At 41.3% G+C, this 23,061-nt stretch overlaps 1 protein-coding gene and 1 long non-coding RNA gene across 8 annotated transcripts in view; one reads left to right on the top strand and one right to left on the bottom strand.

The window, feature by feature from the left end:
* Positions 1-23,061, bottom strand: part of LOC117560761 (protocadherin-15-like) — a 281,857-nt gene that overhangs the window by 221,041 nt on the left and 37,755 nt on the right. Inside the window, 1 exon segment of the mRNA XM_034237763.1 lies at positions 11,079-11,136. The gene's annotated coding sequence lies outside the window, so the exon portion shown is untranslated.
* Positions 17,946-21,294, top strand: LOC117560762. 7 transcript variants are annotated; one of them, XR_004571235.1, is made up of 9 exons: positions 17,946-18,000; positions 18,581-18,740; positions 18,956-19,067; positions 19,181-19,490; positions 19,991-20,076; positions 20,316-20,349; positions 20,477-20,544; positions 20,940-21,023; positions 21,127-21,294. It is a non-coding gene; the product is annotated as an uncharacterized LOC117560762 (long non-coding RNA). The 7 variants fall into 7 exon arrangements; XR_004571237.1 differs by having other exon boundaries at positions 20,480-20,584; XR_004571236.1 differs by having other exon boundaries at positions 20,480-20,544.

Below are 23,061 nucleotides of genomic sequence, written 5' to 3' on the forward strand. Positions count from 1 at the left end.
ACATTCGTCTGCGTAATAGCCTCTTGCTCCGACTGTGCGAGAAGGAGCCAATCGTCCAGATAAGTTGCCAGGCGAATACCCTGTTGTCTCAACGGGGCTATCGCGGCTTCCGTACGCCGTACAAACACTCGCGGGCTGAGAGACAGACCGAAGGGAAGTACTCTGTACTCGTAACAGACACCCTGAAAGGCGAACCTAAGATATTTCCTGTGTGGGTAATATACTGGGATGTGGAAATACGCATCTTTCAGGTCGACTGATGTGAACCAGTCGTTTTGGCGCACAAGACTCAACAGAGATGTGTGAGTGAGCATTCTGAATTTGTATCTTTTGAGATATTTGTTCAGAGCTCTCAAATCTAGTATAGGCCGAATTCCGTTCCCTCCCCGTTTGGGAACGAGGAAATACTTGGAATAAAAGCCGCTCTGACTCTGTTCGGCGGGTATTATCGATATAGCCTTCTTTTCTAGCAGCGAGAACATCTCTTGCTCTAGAATATGGGCCGACTCTCCCCGGGCCTGTGAATACAGAATGCCCGAGAAGTGAGGGGGGGAAACCCAAGCAGAATCTGTGAGCATCCTCCACTTGTCGCTTCTCAAAGCGAGCGGAGATGTCACAGCTCTGTCGTCTGCCCTCAGTGTCTCTATTTGTTGTGTTATGGGGCCCTCTAGTGTCTGAACACGGTGGTACCCCAGGTTGACAACCCCGGCCGACACTGCGCATGCGCGTGGCGGTGGTGCCTTCACAATCCCGTCTATTGTCCGCCTTTTGAGAGAGGCCGTAGCCGCTCTCAAAAGAGGGGCAGACGACAGACTGTTTATTGTTTTTCTTTTCATTTTTATTGACTGCGCCCTTGGCTTCAAGCCTGGAAACGACAGTGGAAAATGATTTATTTTGAAACAACAATGATGACATGTGTTACTGTGACTTAAACAGGTAGCGGAACTTGCTGTCTTTGATGTTAAGTCCATTTCCCTGATGGCGCGAACTTGAGGATGACGTTTTGGCATAAATCGAGACGGCGGGAAGATGGGGGCATGGCGGCACCCCGAAAACACATGAGCATCCAACACTGGAACGTGCTCTGTAGCTGGGGAACAGGGAACTTCCAGCTCCTTCATCGAGGAGAGGAGGCTGTCCGGCCGCCCGCTTCTTCTTCCTCGCCTGGTGGCTGAAAACCTGGGTCGGCTGCGCCTGAGCGGCCGCTGCCGGGACCGGAGATTTTCTTGGCCAGCTCCCTCTTACCTCGTGCCTGGGCTGGGGACCCGGGACGGGCTGCGGTCTCTGCTGCTTCGGTATTTTAAACCGAGAAGGACGTGAGACAGCTTGGGTGAAGGCCTGCCGCGGGACCATTGGAGGTGGCGGCAAGACCCTTCGGGGGAGACAGAGCACCTCAGCTGCATTGAAGCTAGAGCGGAGCCAAATATGCCCTCGGGAACAATAGGCATGTCCAGAACATCCTCTTTTTCCCGGTCTGGAAGGTTGGTCAGGTTGAGCCACCTGGCTCTCTCCTGTACCACCATCATTCCCAGTGCTTTTCCCGTGGCTTGGACTGCACAGCGCTGCACACAGAGGCAAATGTCCGTGATCGCTGCGATCTCGTCCCACACGGCAGGCTCAGGTCTGCTCGACATGTCCTCGCAAAGCTCCGCCTGGTAGGCGGTCAGCAGCGAGGAGACGTTGAGAGCCCTGGCGGACAAAGCAGCGGCTTTATAGGCCCGTTCGGTCATCGCTGACTGGAACCGGTCTGCCTTTGTCGGTAGCATGGGGTTCCTGCTTGGTGTCGATGCCAGCCTTGGTTGGAGGTGGGCTGCCACCAGCGGTTCCATGGGCGGCATGCGGAGCAGGCCGAGCCTCTCCATACCGTCACAGTCCAGGGAGGAGGCACCCTGGATTGGGGCTTTGTTGCTGAAGGGACGGTCTCTCCACGAGACCGACACCTCGTCCAGCATCTCCGGAAAGACTGGAAGGAGCTGCCTCTTCGTCCTCGCTGCTTGGTGCAAGTTATTCCCCTCGTAGCGAGATCTGGAGGTCTCCTTGGCCACTTCAGGCCATGGGATGTCCAGCCTGGACGCAGCGCGGTGACACACGGCCTGCAAGTCCATGCTTAGGACGGGCGAAGCTGGTGTGCTCTCGCCCGGGGGAGCGGACATCACTCCCAGCTTAGCAGCCTGAGCCGATGAAATGAAAATGTCCTCCCCATCTGTGTCAGACAGGAGGAACTCAGAGGTATCCTCTTCGTCCTCCATGTAGTCCAACTCCAGGACATCTTCCGCGGGTGGAACCATGGTGAGGTCCAATTGGGAGTCCCAGCTTGACACAGCGCGGGGCTCCGCTCTCGCGGCTCTTGCCGCCACCGGGTCCCAGCCTGAAACGGCGTGGGGCTCCGGTTCAGCGGCTGTCGCTGTTGTTGAGCCCCAGTCTGACACAGCGCGGGGCTCAATCTCTGCGGCGGACGCCACCATGTCTTGATTGCCGGACGGCGAATCAGCGGACATGAGGGGGTCCTGTCCCGACAAGCTAGCTTGGCGTGCTAACCGTCGGTGGAGGCTCTTCATGGTGAAGCGGGTACAATGCCCGCACGAGCCGGGGTTATCGATAGCCTCCCGGGCGTCTTCCAGCCCGAGGCAGGACGAGCAGACCTGTTGTGAGTCTGTGCCTGAAATGTTAAACCCGCAGCCGCATAGCCGAGCCTCCGAGTCCCTGACTCCTCTGTTGTGAGGGAGAGAAGGGTCCATCTTCGATCGCCGGGGTGTCGGCGTGGAGTGGACACGCTAGTAACAGGTACGTTACTGAGAAAAAATCTAACCTTGCCGTTAGTCCGAAAGGATAAAAGGCGACGGTGTAGATTTTATTCTTTAAAGAATATTAACTGGTGTGTTAATACCTTTTTTATCTCTGTCTCCTCTGGTGTGAGAGAGAAAAGAGAACGTCCTATTTACCGTGGTGTCGGTGTGGAGGGAAGAACAAACTAGCAACAGGTATGTTACTAGCTTGAAGAAAAAAATCAAACCTTACCGTTATTTCGACAGAAAGAACGGCGAGGCAGATTCCAATATTAACTGGTGTGTTAATATTGCTAAATCTTCTTGCAAAGCAAAAAAGTAACCGGCAAGCGCCCGTCGACCGAATGTTAGCTTGGGTTCAGTCTGTGGAACGTTAAGCTAGCGAGGTTACTGATAAAAATGAGATGTGCTCTGAAGCGAGAAGAGGTGTTTGAATGACGCTGCGTCTTAGCGCAAGTTACTTAAAGGGTGGGTGGATTCCCTGACGTTGACGTCAAGATCACCAGCCAATCAGGATTGGCGTAATGAGATTGATGCTTCTGTTTGCATACGCGTTGAGGCGCATCCCATAGTGAGACATCAAACGGAGTGTTATGAATGAGAACTGCACAGTATCGATAGTAATGCAAAAGTGCATCAGGACAGTCATCACAATCAAACAAAGGCAGCAGTTTGCCTTGCATTAACATGTCATGAGATAAAGCAATAATTGATTTACGTCTCGTACTTTGGGGCAACAATAACACGCAGCCGTCTAAGTTATTTGGCCAAATTGTTCACAAACAAAGATTACCCCACCTTGGAGCAACATTAACATTCATTTGGAGCTGTGCTTCTGGTCCCATGGCACATGCAAGTGCAATAATAACTCTTCTCCCAGCTGTGTTTTGGTTTTCACTACAACTCCTTTGGGATATATACAGGGCCGCCCCTGGCAAACTTGGGGCCCCATTGTGAGATGAGCCCCCCCCCCCCAACTGACAGGAGTGAAACAGTTTTTTTGGAAACAAAGTAGGCTACTTTGCAAATATAATTCCTGTTTATTATTATTATCAACACAGTTACTTTTTTATACAGTGAGGTAAATGGTAAATGTGCATGTATGTCGTTCAGTATGCGTTTACAGGTGAATACGTCTGCATTTCCTGCCAAATACTAGCCTCAAAAAGATTAAAATATAATTAATGCAAATAAACTACTTCTACTAATAATCATAATCAATTAAATAATATAAATACTATATTATTTTATTATAATATAGTTGTAATATAGTCAAGACAAAACATGCTTATGACATGCTCAAAAACCGATATTTCTTAAATCTGTATTCAAATGTAGTTCCCTCTGTCAGCAATGTATCAACAACTACACACACATTTCTATCAGTATTTCTCTGTGTTGTGGTTGACATGATGATGACTGTTAGCAGGTGAGAGGCTGAGCATCACCATGATATGTGCAAATTGACATAAAAGGGGAAAAAATGCTCCATGTTTTTTAGGCTGTAAACTTTGACTGTTATGTAAGCCAGCTAGACAGACAGTTTATCACTGTTCCTGTACATTAGCAGATAAAAGGCATAACATACTTGAATGAATGTTAAATAAAGAATGCTGGAAATAACTGCATCTCCATTAGCCTATATGCTATGCAGAGACTGCCTTCTTCATGTCGTAAATTGCAGCTAATGTTTTAATATGGCAATTGGCAATTTGACTTATACAACATTCACAAGTTATACATTTAACTCATACAATAACACACCTTCGAGTGATGCTCTAGTTTCTTCATGTTTGTTTTTTTTCCCTCTTGCTTGCGCCGGACTGAAACTGTCTTTTCACCGACATCTCTTCACCTGCACTAGTGGCCGTATCAAAGCCGTGATTGGGCAGATGTCGATTCATTGCAACGGTGCCCCTGGGCGGGGCCCCCTGCGCAAGGCGGGGCCCCATGCAGCCTGTGTGATTGGCCTGTAGGGAGGGGCGGCCCTGGATATATCTAAATGTTTAGCTGATTAATGCTCCACTACCTTCACTAACTAGTCACTATGGCACTGGACAGATATCTTACAATGGATTTTAGAAACGTTTTCATGCTGCCTGTTGTGGCTAAAAATGTGATTACTGATTACTAAAACAAAAATACATAAAGCCAAACTGATAAGGGGAAATAAGCTGAACAGAGTTAATTGAAACCCCGGTGGGTTTAATTCTCAGTGAGATGATTACATGAGTGGTATAATCACATGATCCATTCTTACTAGTAATATGTGAACTTGTTGCAACTAAACTTAAAATAAATTGCATGGTTGTTTCTGTAATACTCTTTGTAATTCTTTCTTTCAGTTACCCTGCAGCTGTTTGACAGCAGATGCTCATGAGGCGTAATTTCTTTTGGGCTGCTCACATGGGCATAGATGCTAAAGGGGTTTGATAATTGGAACACATGGGGACCAGAGTACTAGCATCAGAGCTGTTACATGGAATCCCAGCGGCTATAGAAACCAACACTGAGGGCTGTAATGGAAATGTTCCCTCTCACAGTTTGTTTTTCTACCTCCTCTTCAGAGTACACCTTGGCAACCTTCAGGAGAGAGCTTTTTGACAGCTACCAAAGGTTATTACTTTTATGACCAGGGGCAACCAGGCCTCTAGAGAGTCCATTAGCACCTGGAAGAGCAATTGATCTCATAACTGGCTATAAGACACTTTCAAATATATCGAATGAAGACCTTATTATCCTCAAAAAACAGACGGAAAGTGCCAACTAGATCAATGAAGTGCCTACATGAGTGCTTTCTGAGGACACTGATTGGTGTCACAGTTTGTTTGCGCACAGAGTCGGGATTGTGTCTTAAATCGATAACCACAAATCAATACATACCTAAAACCAAGTCTGTGAAGATTTAGGCCGGGCTAAAATATTTTATTATTTTTTTACATTTTTGACAAAATTCACGATTTTTAAATACTTTTTCCTATCAGTGAAATAAAATGTAATTACTACAATAACCATTATACAGGATAGAGTACTGCAGTGTATAGGAGAATCAGACAATCCTTCTTTATATTGTGTAAGCTCATAGCTTAACGGCACCTACAAAAAACCTTTGAACCTATCTTTTTCGCACTCTTTCAGTGCATTTATTCTCCATCTCTCCACCTAATTATGTGAGTTCTGTTCCCCCTTTATCCCCCTCATTCTTGCACTGCATTTCCTTGTGTCTGGCACTACAGATAAGACGCAGGAGATAAAGGACGTAGATGCTATCTTTAGATAAGACTGAGATAAGGAAGTAACAGGCAAAACAGAAAGCAGGGGAGAGGGAACAAAAGATAAAACACTTCACCTCACAAAAAATGCCCTTGACCTGTGTTCCCGGTAAGCAGACAGCCAAATCTGCCTCAACGTGTTCACATGAGACAATAATCTTGTCAAATGGGCCGTGGCAAATCAAAAGAAAACTCCAGATTAACGGATTCAGCAAATGTGCCTAGTTAACACTGTTCACATCTAGACTTTGTTCCGGGCATTTTATTTCCACCAGCATAATAGTTCTGCCACTCGGAGGCACACACCTCATCTATAGCAGTCTGTGATTTCCACCTACAAACACCCCAAGTTGCAGCTGCAACTTCATTTCCACGCTCACTTATTTTACGTTTCCTGACTGAAAGCATATGTGTGTGTGTGTGTATGTGTGTATTGTGTATGTGTGTACATGCATGTGTGCGATGAATACTATGTCATTTCAGACATTTATAAACGCCTTTCAAACAGGCAATCAGACAGACTTGACGTGACAGAGATTGGATTTGAAGGTGGGGTAGTGGGTTGATTTTCCAAGAAGTCCCCCGCCGTACAATCTAGAATACACTGGTGGCAGATCAAGAGCAGAAACAGAAAGCTGTCAAACAAACATCAAATGAAGTGAATTCGTATTTGGCCCTAATCATAGCTTTGGGCCGAGCAGCAGGGACTCCATTTTATAACTTGTCAGATACTGTGTCTCCTTTCACCACACACACACACACACCGGTTTATTAATTTATCAACACACCTGTTAAGGCAATTTAGTTGAATTAGTTAGTGGCTGGGTATAATGGTTAACTGTGGTAAAACAATCTTATCAAACTTAAAACTAAAACCAAAATAACTTGAGTGAACATTAAAACTTTAAAAACAATATGACAAAACATCCAGTGTCGTATTTGTGAGGTCATTTCACCTTCGTCTTGTTGGGACGCGGAAAAAAACACAGACTAACCAGGTAACATGTGATAATGCTATTAACTGTAAGCTCCTTCAATAAAAATAATAATTTGTTAATTTGAATAATTCCTAAAAAGCCTCTATTTTATTATTATTAAGTTGAATATAGGAAACATTTTTAAAACACATTGGTTTCCTTCCTTGCAAACTATAAATAGAGTGCTGAATCCATCTATACCGGCAAGGCACTAAGAAAACAAATAGTAATGGTTTCTCGTCTAAGACATCTATCTTAAAAATGTTTTGTTACGGGTACCGTTAGTTTGTCACGATTACTCAAATAATGATTATTCACAAAGATGTGGACCTGCCTATTACAAATGATGACTCAGTGCCAATTCCTTACCCTTGATCTTGTAACCCCACACAGCGTAACAGCGTACATTTCAGACAAGACAATTATAAATGGTTTTCCTTCGCACACAAGTACATATTTGGCTTGTAAACAGTATAATTAAAGCTTTTCTTGCATATCATTCCCCTCATTGTGCACCTATTTCTAAGTATCTGCCTCTATGCTGTCAAATAAAGGGTGAATATCCCCCCTCCTGACAGTTATTTTCAGATGTAGGTAAAACCTTGTGGCAGCAATCTCAACCGGACATGCATGACCAGACACACCCGCTCAAAAATATCTTAAGAGCAGAGACTAAAGCTTGGTTCATCACCTGGATAAGCACACTCCACAGCAAAGACAGATACACTGATTTGTCAATAGAGATAAATCACTTATTTAGGTTAAAGAACACACAAACAAGTGATCTGAAAATACTAAAGAAAAGACACATTAACACGGACAACAAAACACATTTTTGTCTTTGCACAATACAAAATGGCCGGTACCACTTTACAATATGACCACCCTTATAAAGGGTTTACGAATAGTTTGTAATTCATTTATTAATTTGGTTGTGAACACTTTATAAATCATTAATAAGCTTTTATAAGACATGAGATAAACAGGGCAACTGTGACCGCTTGCTTGCCAAATAGTGAGCCCACATTTATCTGTACTGCTAAGCCTTATATTGGCGACTTAGCTTACTTTGTCTTCTTCATCAGCCAGCATCCTTGGTATCTGTTGTTCACTGAGTTGATTCTCGCTAAGTAGCCAATATAAGGCTCAGTCATCTTGCCAAATAGTGAGCCTGTGTTGATGTATGAAAACTATGTTAGAACTGGTTTATAAGTGGTACCAAATGGCCATTGACCTTCGTAGACTCCCACTTTCCTTACACATGCCGCCATAGTTCACAGTGACTTAAAACCTGAACTACAGTGTTGCTTTAAAGTTACATATTCAATGAATAGAAAACTGAACTAAGATACACTAAACACACTCTTTCTGAATACACAGGAATGTCTGAGCGGTCCTCACTGCAAACCTCCAAACACAAAGACTTTGTTTAAGCAATTTCATCTGCGGTGTTCGCTGCACCCACACAGCACTTGTGTTTCATGTTTCCAGAACCCTTTGAGCACAGCTTACAGGATGCCAAGACATACACATACACACAAGAAAAAGGCCAGGTTGTCAGTCTGCACAGCATCCCTCAATTGCAGTTTGTGTTCTGCCTAATAGAAACATCCAAATGAAATTGGAGATGAGTGAAACAACAGTCATAAACATGCCGCAATTTTTACCATCCCATTAAGGGATGCGCAGCAGAGAAAACTGTGCACTGATTACTGTTTTGTCGAGGAAATGCATTCAAGGCTTGAGTGAGGAGGGAGATTATATTGGTGTTAGAGTAAAGCTGTAGAAGCGCTGAATAGGGCTTCCTTATATCAGGCAGGGACTGTTTTGAAACACAGCAACGACAAAGGTGATTAATCAGATGACTAGGGCCCTACCAAATTACACCTTTAATAACTTCTCTATAATGTAGTGAAGGCCTACAACAGTCCTTCGATTCAAACTTCAAGTCCATGTTATGATGATCCAGAGCAATAGGCGAGGGCAATATAATAATAATAAATGTCGTTAATATAATATAAAAATGTCTATCGTATATATCATCCCACAGCCCATAAGACTGTTAAACACCTGAACTTTTGAAAGAACATCCATAACATGCATCTGTTTTGCAATTTATATATATCAATATTGCAATTACTTGTATATAGACTATTCTGCACTATTTCTATTATATTCTATTTTATTGCACTATTATCCATTTTATTGTGTTGCACTGTTAGAGGAGCCTGTGACCTAAGATTTTCATTGTCATAACTACGCTGTAGCTATGTACTATTGACAATAAAAGCCTTGAATCATATTGCATGTCCAAAACCAGCAGCAACTTCCGGAAGTAGGCACGCGAGACGCACTAATCGTTTTTCTCATTTGTGTTCTGACAAACAGTTAAACATAGGCTTTACTACGTGTGTTTTTGTATATGTGCTACTGTATGTAGTCAAATATATCGTGAAAGAAGGTTTTGGCCAGCCCTATATCCTGATCCCCATCTTAGCACCTTGTCAGCCTGATGCCTGTTGACCAAACATCTATGAGTATATATCTGAACCCCATCAGCTCCCCTTACGCTCCAGCCAATTGCTCAGCGTATCTCCTATGCTGGGGTTCATGCTCCACTTCCTGCCACACTGCCTCTTTATTTATCCCATCTCTCTTCTCCCCTCGCCTAGTTCTCCACTTCATAGAAGAAACTCTGAACCTGTCACTCTGTATGTGGATTGAAACAGTTACTCGGCCCGTTGCCTTTAGAAGTGGTGGACCAAAAGCAACGCCATTTTTCCCTATGTACACAACAAAGAAATGGTAGAAACTGTAAAATGGGTAATATGGAAAGAAACATTGAGAGAGGGAAATTGAAATTATACACATGAGAAACAATAGTACTTACTTAAAGGAGTACTACAGCTATGAAACGACATTCTCAGGGACACATTTGAAAACCTGTATTAATTATGAGTAGCAAAAAAACTTAAAATGACACAAATCACGTCTTTACAAACTGGTGCAAGACTCTTTTTTTTTTAATTAAAAATGTAATCAGAAATGGCATCAATCTCAGTTTGAGTGTGGCACTTTCCAGCACAGACAATGGTTTATGATTTGCTAAGCTGCTTCTTCTAAGCAGAAGAATCCCTTTCAAGTGATTTTTGCGATGTCACTTCTGATTATGTCTAGTAGGGGTAACATAAAAATGTTTAGTCTGGTATATAATTCTGCGCAATAAATAATTGATTTCATTATTTTAGTTACAAGACACAATGTTAGCTTGTGAGTTCCCCACAAGCAGCAGATCCTCCTAAATCCACAGTTTTGTCTTCCGAGTTCCTCCCATGTTCAATCAAGATATTGACTATCAAAATGTACTGCTGATTTCTCGCCTTTGAGCAAAATGTGAAGAGTCCTCAAGGTTGATTTCAAACACAGAGTTGCAGCTCCACTTACCATCATGTGTCACATTCAATACAATAATTCCCTGGAACAGGAAATGGTTATATATAACTGTGAATCCCACTGGAGATGAACTCCACAGTCAGCAGCTCTGTGGGGATTTTAGCCACATTCAGTATTTCTGGTGCCAGACTATGTGGTTGAGACACACCGACTCTAATGTTTGTTGCTTGTTTCCTGCCCTAGCTTCAAAAGAAAGGGTAGCCTTGGTAATCCCGATTAACAGTTTAAATTAACTCTAAAAGACCAAACAACCTGGGTCTTGGACACTGTAGACACGGATGGGGGCAGTGGCACCCTATAAATATTAACCAAGTGGACCCTGAACACGCTGTTTTATGATGGCAAGAGATTTGCTTGAGCCAGAGAGCATCAGCAAATGTCAGGCCGAATCATCTTAGGGACATCAATAAAACATATCAAAGCTTGCTTTAAAAACCTCCACAGCCCATCCTGTCGGTTTCAGTATGTCTCTGGGATGACCCACTCTAAGTCCACTAATACACACACACATGCACGCAACAGTAACACACACATTTCATGTTTTACAGGTTACGAGAACTACAAAAAAGTAAAAAATAGAGGAAAAATACCTGATTTGAGTTCCTGTGATCGCACCACATCTTGCCCTTAAGTCAAATTCACTCACACCTAAAAAAACAGAAGGAAAGTGTTAGATTTCTTATTTACATTATCTATAAGAATTGATAACATCTACAGAGAAACAAGCGCAGAGCATACCGTGCCCAGTCAACTGTAGCACAATCATCTTCTCACTTATTTGTGAATATGAGTATAATTCATAATTTCATTCTCTGATAATATCCCTCCAGTCTCCCACGTTTCCTGTCAGTCCCCATTATACTACTCAGTGATGCATACAGTAGCTGCTCTGCAAACGTCCGGAAGATGCCTGGTGCAAAGATGGAGATCAGCTTTGCAGTGTATGAGGTTATGTATTGTGATGTGGTTGATTCAAGGTACCTTCATTATAATTCCGTGTGGCTCGCAAATTGGCATCTTCTATCTGAATTAAATGTTTTTCTCTGGACCAAATCTGAATCTTGTTAGACACTTGTCAAGTCATATATAAGCATTATACGTGTATATATATATAACATCTGCCAACGTCTTCACCCAGTTAGCACTGTTTAAGATAAGCAGGTCCAAACACAGCACTGACTCAGTACAATCATCGAGGTATGACCTGTGGATTTATTTTACATCTGAGTAATCCTAATATCCACCGCATGAATTTTCAAAGACTTTGGATAGTACTTGAAGGAGCCATATGGGCTTTTCTTGTAAATAATAAAAATACGTATACAAATTCAGTGTTACTATTTAAAACATTGCATTGAGTTTATCCTTGAGCTCAGTCATACATGATGCATAATGTCAATACAATAATGTTGACATAAGAATATAGCCTTATGAACTAATCAATTATCCAACATTAGGAATGACCAATGAACAGCACATCTCTCAAAGCATCTAGGCCTACATATCATTTTCTGTTCAAGGCCAGCAAAAATATGATTATGTTGCTAATGGAGTGAAATTACCTGCAGAGAACTTAAGGATGCAGGCAAGTCTGTCGGCATTGAGAGATCTTAAGACTTGTTCACCTCATCAGAGTAATCAAACAAATTAAACAGCAATTAAATGGAACTGCAGAGACCCACTGAGAATGAGGCAATCTTCTTCCCACATGCTTAACAAACACCACCGCATGTATTTATAGCTAATGTGCTACATATACTCTTTCTACCCATATATGCACTCAAATGTGTTCTTGATTCATGAAAATAAATACCAAATGTCAAGTTGTCATCACAAATCCAAAAGGAATTCATCAGGTCATTATTGAAGCGATGGAATACATTTGCCTGCATTAAGGATAGTTAATAGAGGGTGAATAATAGAGAATTCTCCATGAGACACACTGATTCAAGAAATTCATCAAGGGCGATACAGATTAAAAGAACATCATGCATTGTTGGCATTAGTTAGAATTATAAATATGAGAGAGACAGACAAAGAGGGAATTGGAGGAGTGAGAGGCCCTATCAGATTTCAAAAACAGTTCATATAGCAAAGGTAAGCAACTGTGAGATAGGCTTTAGCGTCAAGGAACGTGTGGGAGTGGATAAACACATGTCTCAGATGCTCCAGCAGACGATACATGTATGCCCCAGTCACGGATTGTTTCCCAAAGCAGTCATTTTGCTTCATTTCCCGTTCCATCCTTCAGTAATGAATAGCATTCATCACTGCATGGATGTGTCTGGGGTACAAGACAAAAAAGGAGGTGGGGGGGAGACAATGGAAGGACAAGTGATTGTCTTTCTCCTCTGCTGACATGCTGTATGAAACTTAATAATTATAGTCAAAAGGCTCCTGACATGCAAATCATCTGGTCTTCATTATAACACCATGATAGTCCCGTACACTATCTATTCTATGTACACATCCAGTGAATAAAAGGACAGTTGTAGAGGTTCAACAATCACAGAGACAGGCACAGATAGGAATGTTCTCTGGAAATGAGTCATGGCGTTCATCAGCCTTGCTGTGCTGATTTAGTCTGGTGGCAGCTTGGAGGATAAAAGCTCACTGCAGCCATTGTCACTGTCACCACATGCTGACTTTACTTCTGATGGTCTCTACACCCCTCCCATCCCCCTGTGGTCCAGAGGACAAGATTCTGCCTCGCTGCACTGTGCCATGCAGTTTCAGCCTGGATTTCCCTACGAGCTTAGTGTAGCCCTCTCATTGTTCGGCACTTCAAAGGAAGCAAGAGAAAAAAGAAGAGAGCGAGAGAGAGTGAGAAAAAGAAATGATAGACACAGGGTGAGAAAAGAAGAATCATGAAAAAGCAAAAAGCACAGGGGACGCAGCAAGGGAAAAGAGTGGGGGAGATGGAGGGAAACCATAAGAAAAAGAAAAAAGTGAAGAGACGGTCAGACTCTCGAATGCAATAGTTGCTTTCACAGCAGCTTAACTGCCAAGTGATACGTTAAGAATATCTGAGCAAAAGAAAACAAAAAAGCAGGACGAAGAGCAGCTTTATTTAGGTTTTACTGCAACTATGAGTTATTTACAAAGGCCAAGCATCAATTTAAAAACTGCTTACTGTATGTTCCTTGAGTAATATCTAGATAAAACAATAAATGGCTATCAAAATCATTTGAAGTAGTAACAGTTTTGACATAATGTCAAGGACATCTACAGTATGTATTGTGTTACAGAGATATCTACTGAAATGACCATGATAACTGGCTAGCCCTGGCTGGCCTGGTCCTGTCTTGTAGTACAAACTTGTTCCTCTAGAGGCAGTAGTGAGCCATTGTAGCGCCAGACTGCCTCAGTGGCCGTTTCTCAATGTCGACTATACCTGCTGCAGAGCCACAATATCAAGTATACTATGTCATCGAGTGCCGCCGAAGGACTGTTCCAATGTCCAGCATACTTGGAATTCTACCGAGTCCGGCGTACTTCGTCGCGAGACATTTCGAGGCTGCACATGTGTAGACTCCGCGGTCTTAAAATCCCCACAATGCTTTGCGCACGGACCAATTTCCCAAATCTGTGGCGGAAAATGTAAGGCAGGGCCTCTCATATGACGCACAACTGCACACTTGCTCGCCTGTTCCAATCTTCGTTTTCCGAATGCCAGGAAGTATTCTTGCCTCACTTCTGAAGCAAGTGACTCGGAAGACATGTGCTACCAAGCAAGCGTACTCGACATTGAGAAACACCCTCAGTCTAACATTAGAGGACGTAAAAAGTAGAGCTGCCTCCAGAGTTTGTCAATTTGAGGATACAGGAGCTGTGTGTGTTTTCGTAGTTTGCCTATTGTGGTAAAAACCAAAATTGCAGGATGGACAGAATAACCTGCATTAAATGTCATCCTCCCCGCAGCCAGTAGACCACCTTTTCTGTGCCTTCAAAATGGCTTCTTCATGTGGCAAATGCTGCTGTGACTACCTGATTTGCTTGTCTGCCAAATTTGCATACAGCAACCCAAGTAGAACATTTGACACAGCGGCGTTTCGCAAAGAAGTAAAGAACCCAACCACGTTAATCTGAACGAGAGAGATTAGTTATTGTCTTTACAACGTCATTTCCCCATTATTTGAGAAGAAATCCTTTTAGTGGGTTAAGTACATTCTTAGAATAAGTGAGAAATGGATTTAACTTCTGTTTGACAGCTATCACACTGGAAAAATAAGAAACTGTAAATATATGCAATCATTTATGGCATTCATAATTAATATCTAATTCTTAATCGTGAATTGTTTCATTTATTTAACATTAGAAATGTATTAGTCCGGCCAAACTTTTTCTGTTGAGATTCCTGGAAAAGGGAAATACATTTTCATTAAAAAAAAGTTGATTCAAAACAAAAACTCTGTTATTAGATCAGTACGGACGTCAAATGTCCTGTTTGGATTGCCATACATAGCTGTCCAATATGGCAGACCAACTCGCACTTGCGCAGTGCAAATCGGGTAAACGTGCAAATCGGGTAGTCACAGTTTCAAATGACATTTAGCAAAGTCTTCTTGATGCTGTGTACCTAAATAATAACATTCATCCCTAAATCACCACAAATCTAGTTTAGTAAACTGAAAAACCTCTCATATAGTTTAGGCAAATGAAAACAACTTTTCACATTTAATTTAGCTACCGCTTATTTCCAAAGCAAATTAATGTTTAATTTCACTTTGGGAAACAGGTTTCTTCACTGTCTGGATGAGTTAAACCAGAAGATTGGTCCAAATCTCATGTGTCCAGTAAATATTTTGACAGAGGACAATTATTGTTAAGGTTAACTTGAAAAAGGTTATTGAAATACTGCTGCTATTGGAAGGAAAGTTATTAATGGAAATGATTATGGAAGTGGAGGAAGCAAATTAACGTTGTTAATCTATAAATCTGACCTCCAAACACGTCAGGTAGTTTTTTTTAGAGAGGATAGTTACACTTCAGTTTTCATAATTAAAAACCATGCAATGGTATAGAAAGAATATTTCTTCAGGTAAGGTATCTGCTTCGTGAAGATAATGAAGAATTATGAGGTGCATGAACGACACCCCCCACTGCTCCACCAACCTCTTAATTACCTGTCTCAGAGTCTGGCTGTTCTGACAATGAAAGGATATTAGTTCATCCATGTAGCATTCAGAAAGAATGACAACTGTATAAAATCACTATTCAATGAAAACTCTCACATTCACAATCCAACTTGTTCGTCCTCTAGTTGGTATTTTGTAATTGAAATGCATTTTCATTAATTCTACAATTGAGGAAAGGCTATTATTACATTAAGACAGCTAATTATTACAATCCATTTAATATAAGCAGATATTCAAAAGGACAAATGTTCATGTTGCATTAGATAGATGCTCTGCAAGCTAATCAATGTCTTGTTTAACTACCTTAAAGCTCAAATTAAAAGGATTTTATCCACTAAAATAAGTCTTATCAAAAGACACGGACGGTTGGAATACAAATATTTTCAGCCCCACAGCAAGACATTGAAAAAAAATTATAGTCATTAAAAATACATGATTATGTGGCTCATCTTTGCTGAGCCTCTTTGGGTTGTTGCAGAAGAAGAAGAAAAGGTCATCTTCAAAAAGGGGTAGAATATAGATGCTTGTTGAAGGGAGATATAAAGAAATAGCACCTAGATCAGGCTGTGAATATATAGTAATGTCTTTAGGGACCACACAATTGTCACTGTCACAGTATAACTGCAGTATCTCTTGTACTGCTCTGGCTCTTGAGAGCCCTGCATGAGGTGAACACTGAACAGCCAAAGTCTCGAGAACAAATCATAGGCTTTCACAAGCTGAAACTTGGTGTGCTGCATTTCCACGTAAGAAATATGTTACCGGTTTGCTGTATGTAGTGGCAAAATGAATGCATGTGTTATAAAAACATTGCACCACCAGCCGTATGGTGTTTGACACAAGGTTTTAATGCAAACAATTCACCCAATCCATCCATGCATATCTCAGTACCAACAGAGCTTTAAAATGGATGACTTTGGCTTCAACATAGGGGACGTTCTTTTCATGAGCTAAATCTCTGAAGCAGTTTCTCATCTCAGGCTGTACGGCTAGGAATAGAAAGCCAATAAACTGAAAGTGTACCCAAACCTAAGAATCAATTATCTATAACCCAAAACTATGCAGGAAGCTTGTGGAAGAGAACCTGTCACTACTGCACTCACTTTTTCAGGCTTTAAAAGCATTTTGGCTAAAGATTGTGCAAATAGTGTACATTGCTTTGCATGACATTTAAGTATTTATTCAGTCTGGTTGATGCTCATAAAATATTTTAGACAGCCATGTTAGCTCTGCATGGGAATTCAGAAGTGTTCATCTGATCTTGACAATAAACTGACTGGACTTTTATAAGACTACAGTATAGGATCCTCAATTAACAAAACTGCCGATGCTGCACATTGAGCTGGGCACTGGGACTTCTGGACTGTGTGTGAACCTGTTCACCTATAATAACTCACCGCTACAAAGTACACTCATAAAGCAATGCCTGCTAAAAAGACAGGAAAACAGAAAAAGGACATTGTGAAGCTGACCGTTGAGCGGCCCAGACCAAGCAAGGAGGCAGAGGCAGAACGTCCAAAAATATAACCCGGTGTGGGCATTTATTAAAACTTGAGCACAGGACACAGCCTCAATCTTGCTGTTCCTGTGCACACAGCCACCAGCCTCAATCCTGCTGCTGCTGTTCACGTGAGCCCAGCCTGCAGCCACCAGGATCTCACACACACACACTCCCTGCCAGCCCCCCAACAGACAGGGAAACAGAGCCTAAATACCCACACTCTAATCAGCACAACAAGACACAGGTGAGGGGGGAGGAGACAACACAGGGCACCAGGTGCACACAATCAACGGCAACAGACATGGGGAAAGGTGAACACATTTAAAAATAAAATACAATAAACACTACATCAATAAATAGTATAAATTGTATAAAAATGCCCGAAGCCGTCAGTTCACAGTGACGAAGTTACCTTCGTCACAGACATTATATGTAATTATTAACCAAGACACATTCATATCTGTATTCTACGGTGGCCGGCAGGTGCAAACGCTAAACAACGGCCAAAAACACACACATAAGCAGGAAACACCTGCAAATAATGAAATGAAAAACCAACAAACCCTGAAAACACATACAACAGAAAAACGCTGCATTTACAGAAATGATGCAAGCTAAACCTACAACAGACAAACCCTGAAAACAAACGCAACAGAAAAACGCTGCAAATACAAAAACGATATGCAAAGTCAAAAGCACATACAATCGAATAACACGTTACAAAAAAAAAAGACATTACAAAAAAAAAACATTCCGGAAGTGCTTCAGGCCTCTAGGGGGCGCGTTACGTGGAACAGATTGATGTATGACCAGACATAGAGAGAACGAACAAGAGGAAAGAAAGTTCATTTAAGTGGAGAAAGATATAAGAAGGTAAGTTTTGTTTTGTTTTTATACATAGAGCGTCATATTTACGTAGCTAGCGTTAGCGTGTTTGATCAAAGAGCTTGCAAGAGCCATTGTGCACCTAAATGTAACTCCTGACATAATATAGATATAGTATAGAACCGGGACGCCCCTCCCTACACGCAGATCACAGACTGGGTGGGGTCTCACGCCCTCACCTCGTGGATGGGACCTCAACTGAGCCGCAAATGCGATGCGGTGATAAAAAGGACATCAAATGTAAAAAGTTGAATTAAAATATTAAAACAGCAACACAACATTATTCCCACATTAAAAGACAGTCTGAAGAGGTGTGTTTTGAAGGTGGGGGGGTCGGTGCAGTCTCTGATGTTTAATGGGAGTGAGTTCCAGAGGGAGGGGGCAGCGATGGAGAAAGCGCTGTCCCCCCAGGTTCGGTGCTTGGTTTGTGGGGGGGATAGACAGGAGGTTGGCTTCTGATGAGTTAATTGAAAGACCGTTCTTTAATACTATTATAATATTTAGGTAGCCGAAAAATATCCACTCTTTTTGACTTCACCTAGCTGTCCTACATTTTATTTCTCCACAGATGTACTGTCCATTCTGTGGTGCCAGCGTGACATCTTCGCATGGCTTTTGTGGTGTCTGTGGCAGAGACATCACATTTCTAAAAGATGTGGCTAACAAAGTCCCTGAGGAGATGCCCACCACTAGTGCGCATCTAAGTGCACAGCCTAGCACCAGTGCAGGTAAATAGGTTGTTTGTTTTATTACCAAACAATAAGTATTTATAGAAAACTTGGTTTAAAAGTTCGAATTCTGTTATTATACAAATACATCTCTAAACTATGTGAGTTACCTACTGTTGAATGTGTTATAAGATGTTCCTCAGAAGGGATTGAGGATGAGACTCCTATTGAACATAATGAAGAGTAATGAATGTTTTATTCCTGTTTTTTTGTAGCAGGAAGCTCAGCTGTAGAGTCCTTTCAGAAATATAGGGAAATAAAAAAGAGGGAGAGACCTTTTTTACAAAGGGACGGCATAACTCCAAAAATAAACAGAAATTGGTGAAGGTATGCAACGTTTTCTGTTATGAATACATCTGTCATTCAAATCTGCTCACCACACTCTCATATAATGTCCGAAAAAATGTTTTATTCATTTGCATATTATTGTCTTTTTGCAGATTTCTGTTGGAGTAATGAGGAGGATGGATGGCTGCCTTAAACCTTTGAGAGGGAGGTCACTTCCCCTTAATGTCGAACCTCAATGGGCATGTGAAGAACTGTTGGCTGCTGCCATAAAAAAGCAGAAAGCCTTTAACCAGGACTTGGAAGATGGTGCCCATGTCTTGTTGTACCCTGATGCGAGGGTGATAACAAATATCCCCGGAACGGACACCCCTTTCACAGTACAGATGTACAAAGAGGCCATTGGAAAGCCCTACCAACGAATTACGTTGTACATCTGTACTCTTGAAGCCGTTGAAAACAGTTGTAAGTGCTTCTGACATATATTCCCCCTTGTTTAAAGCACTAAACTGTATAATAGTTCAAATGTAAACATAACAGTTGTTCTGTCTATATTTCTTAACACAATTCATTCCACCCATCATTCCTTTCTCTTCGTGGTTGAACTTATGACGTCAAATGGTCTTTTATGAATAGTGGCAGAAGAAATGGAATTTAAGTATCAACAAAAGCTTCCAAACTTTCCTTCTGTTCAAACTGTTATAAATTCCCTCTTAAGGATTGTAATTCTAAATTAACCTTTTTTCTCACAACAATGTTGGTTTGTTGTGCCCTAAATCCTAATGTGAGAGTGAAAAAGACGGTCAACAATATAATGTACATTTCACAAACATTTTGTGTTTTGATTGAATCCTTTCTGATTGATGTCAATCCAATAATTCAGGATTCAAACCAACATTTGATGATAGGTACAGACGGGAACAATTATTTGTATAGTATTAATCATGACACTTTTATTTTCTTAGGTTACACTGGAACAACCTCTTCAAGTGACGAGGACAGTGTGGTTTTTGCAAAGTTGCCATCTGGAGACAGTCTTGCTGACACCGTGGTCAGTTTGGATCTATCGTGGCATTTATTCTTAATTAAAGTGAATTTATTTTATTTCAGTCAGTCATTTGTGTGTTGTATGCAGGTGTGGGACTTTCCAAATGAACAGAGCACTCCCAGAATGGACAATAGTTTGCCAGGATCAAATAAAACATTGTCAACATGTTATTTTGTGCCACAAGAAGCAGAATGTTTTAACAGTACAGTAGTTTGAATATATTTTTTGTTTACCTTTATCAGACCTCTCAGGCACCCACAACCAGCGTCTGATCGGGTAAGACTAATTACAAATGTAATTATACCATGTAGGTTTGAATTTGTGAACATGAAATCAATAAATACCTTTGTGTGCTAATGACACTGTCATTAGATAAACTGCATCATTATTTATTGGGTAAAAGTAGGATGGAGAACCAACCCCATTCCAGGAAGAGGTCCAGTCTGCCCCGGGTCAGAACACCTTCTATAGGTAAACGATGTTGACAGTTGCATCGTGACACAGTTGTTTGGTGTGTATTTTTATTTGTACATTTGGTTGTTTGCATAGCCTCCAATCACAGTGGGTAATATTGCCAGGAAGCAGAACAATTATACTTTCATACATTTCCAAAGGACACCCACAACATCTTAGTGAAGACGATACAAAAAACACCCACAAATATTTGTCAAAGGTCAGATATTGTTTGTTGCATCCATTTCAAATGTTTACAAGGATTGTGCAGGAGTATGACAAAGTGCTGTTGTCAGTTTAGAACCCAATGTATTAAAAAAACCAGGAAGAGGATCGACATCCTTTTGCAAATATGACTGTCATGCATATATTATGTATTTGAAAGTCATTATTCAACTGTCTTCTCACTGCAGCAACTACACAACTGTGTATGCACTTATCATTATTGACAGCCAGTCTGAGCCAGAAGAGGAAACGGAGCAAACTGCAGAGGAAATGTATTAAATGTTACTTTTATCACTTGATTTTTTTATTCTATACTGTAAATCTTATTATAGCTTCATCATTTAATATTACAATACATCACTTTGTCTTTCCCAGCACAGAATACCTGACTGCGCCAGACATTGTTGCAGAACTCTCTGCAAAAATTAAAAATACCTCTTGCAGCAGGTTCAATATTAATAGAGCCAATGTGTGGGATGGAGCAATCCGCGGCTTCAAAGGGGCCTCATTCGACCCCTCTCATCAGATGCAGGTTAAGTTTATTGATGATGAGGGACAAACTGAGGATGGAGTGGACACTGGTGGTCCCAAGTGTGAGTTCCTGACCCTCCTAATGGAATGCCTGAGAATGAGAAGAATATTTGATGGTCCACAGGACAGGAAATTCCTCAAGTTCGACAATGCAGGTAATGATGTTCGCAAACCTGTCTTATGTTCAATACTGTACTGTAAATATAGGAGCTGCTTATGGATTTTGCAGCTTGATTTACGTGACAATTACATTATCTTATACTGTATATCTTTATGATAACGTGGCAACTGTTGGTTAACGTGATAATAATTTAACAAAAAATATCAACAGCTGCAAAAGATGACGAATACTTTCATGCTGGGAGGATGATTGCAACTTCTATAGTTCAAAAACACAAGGAGAAAAAGAAGAAAACATGTCATGGCTCACTGTCTCAAAATCTGATTCTAAATGTATAAAGTTCTTTATAAAGATATAACTAATACACAATTATGAATGTATAATATAAGCTGTTTTGTGTATTTAATCATGCGTTGGTCTACAATTTAATGATGGCTTCTACATATTTCACATAAACAGACAATGAAAAAATGTGTCCTTCATGCTGATAACTAGTGTATGCATCTGCCAATTAGCATTCTAAACAGAGCAGTGTGTTGAATCCTTATTTCTTGCATTTGAAACAGATACAATACAAAAAGTGAACTTACTGTTGTGTTCAACTTCTGCCAAAAACTGTACATGTTTGCCACAGGAGCCACAGAACACTTGAACTGTCCCCAGATGTTGGCCACAGAAAGGACAAAACATGGCAGCCTGAAAAGACATACATTGATGTAGTAAATCCATGTAATCAAGTCAATCAAAAACACATAGTCTAAATAGTGGTTAGCTAAATAAATAGATACATCATGTTCACCGTTGAATCTGTGATTTGTCTCTCTCTCTCCTTGAATGTCTAATGCACACTACTATCCTGTCATTACTTTGTCCCTCTTCACATTTTGTCACTTTCTCTCTCTCTTTCTCTCTCAATTCAATTCAATAGCTTTATTAGCATGACCATAGTTACAGGCAATTGCTAAAGCTCTGTATAGTTGCAACATCTATACACAAATACATAAATATAAACAAACTGCTAAGAATTCAAATGTCCTTTTTCCGCGGTACTCACTATGGCCCGTGTTATTTGCCTGCACTTGATTTGTCATCTCTTTACAATGTTCTTCCCTCACTTTCTCTTCTCTTCACGTGAAGCTCTCCTCCCTCAGCTGGTGTAGTAGTTAGGCAAGCTAACGCTAGCTATATAAATATGACGCTCTATGTATAAAAAAACAAAACTTACCTTCTTATATCTTTCTCCACTTAAATGAACTTTCTTTCCTCTTGTTCGTTCTCTCTATGTCTACATACATCGATCTGTTCCACGTAGCGCGCCCCCTAGAGGCCTGAAGCACTTCCGGTGCTTTTTTTTTTGTAATGTCTTTTTTTTTTTGTAATGTGTTTTTCGGTTGTATGTGCTTTTGACTTTGCATATCGTTTTTGTATTTGCCGCGTTTTTCTGTTGCGTTGTGTTTCGGGGTTTGTGTGTTGTAGGTTTAGCTTGCATCATTTCTGTAAATGCAGCGTTTTTCTGTTGTATGTGTTTTCAGGGTTTGTTGGTTTTTCATTTCATTATTTGCAGGTGTTTCCTGCTTATGTGTGTGTTTTTGGCCGTTGTTTAGCGTTTGCACCTGCCGGCCACCGTAGTATTCCAGGGGGGGAAGCCAGTGAGGGAT

This window comes from Gymnodraco acuticeps, unplaced genomic scaffold (genome assembly GCF_902827175.1).
Source record: "Gymnodraco acuticeps unplaced genomic scaffold, fGymAcu1.1, whole genome shotgun sequence".
Taxonomy (NCBI): domain Eukaryota; kingdom Metazoa; phylum Chordata; class Actinopteri; order Perciformes; family Bathydraconidae; genus Gymnodraco; species Gymnodraco acuticeps.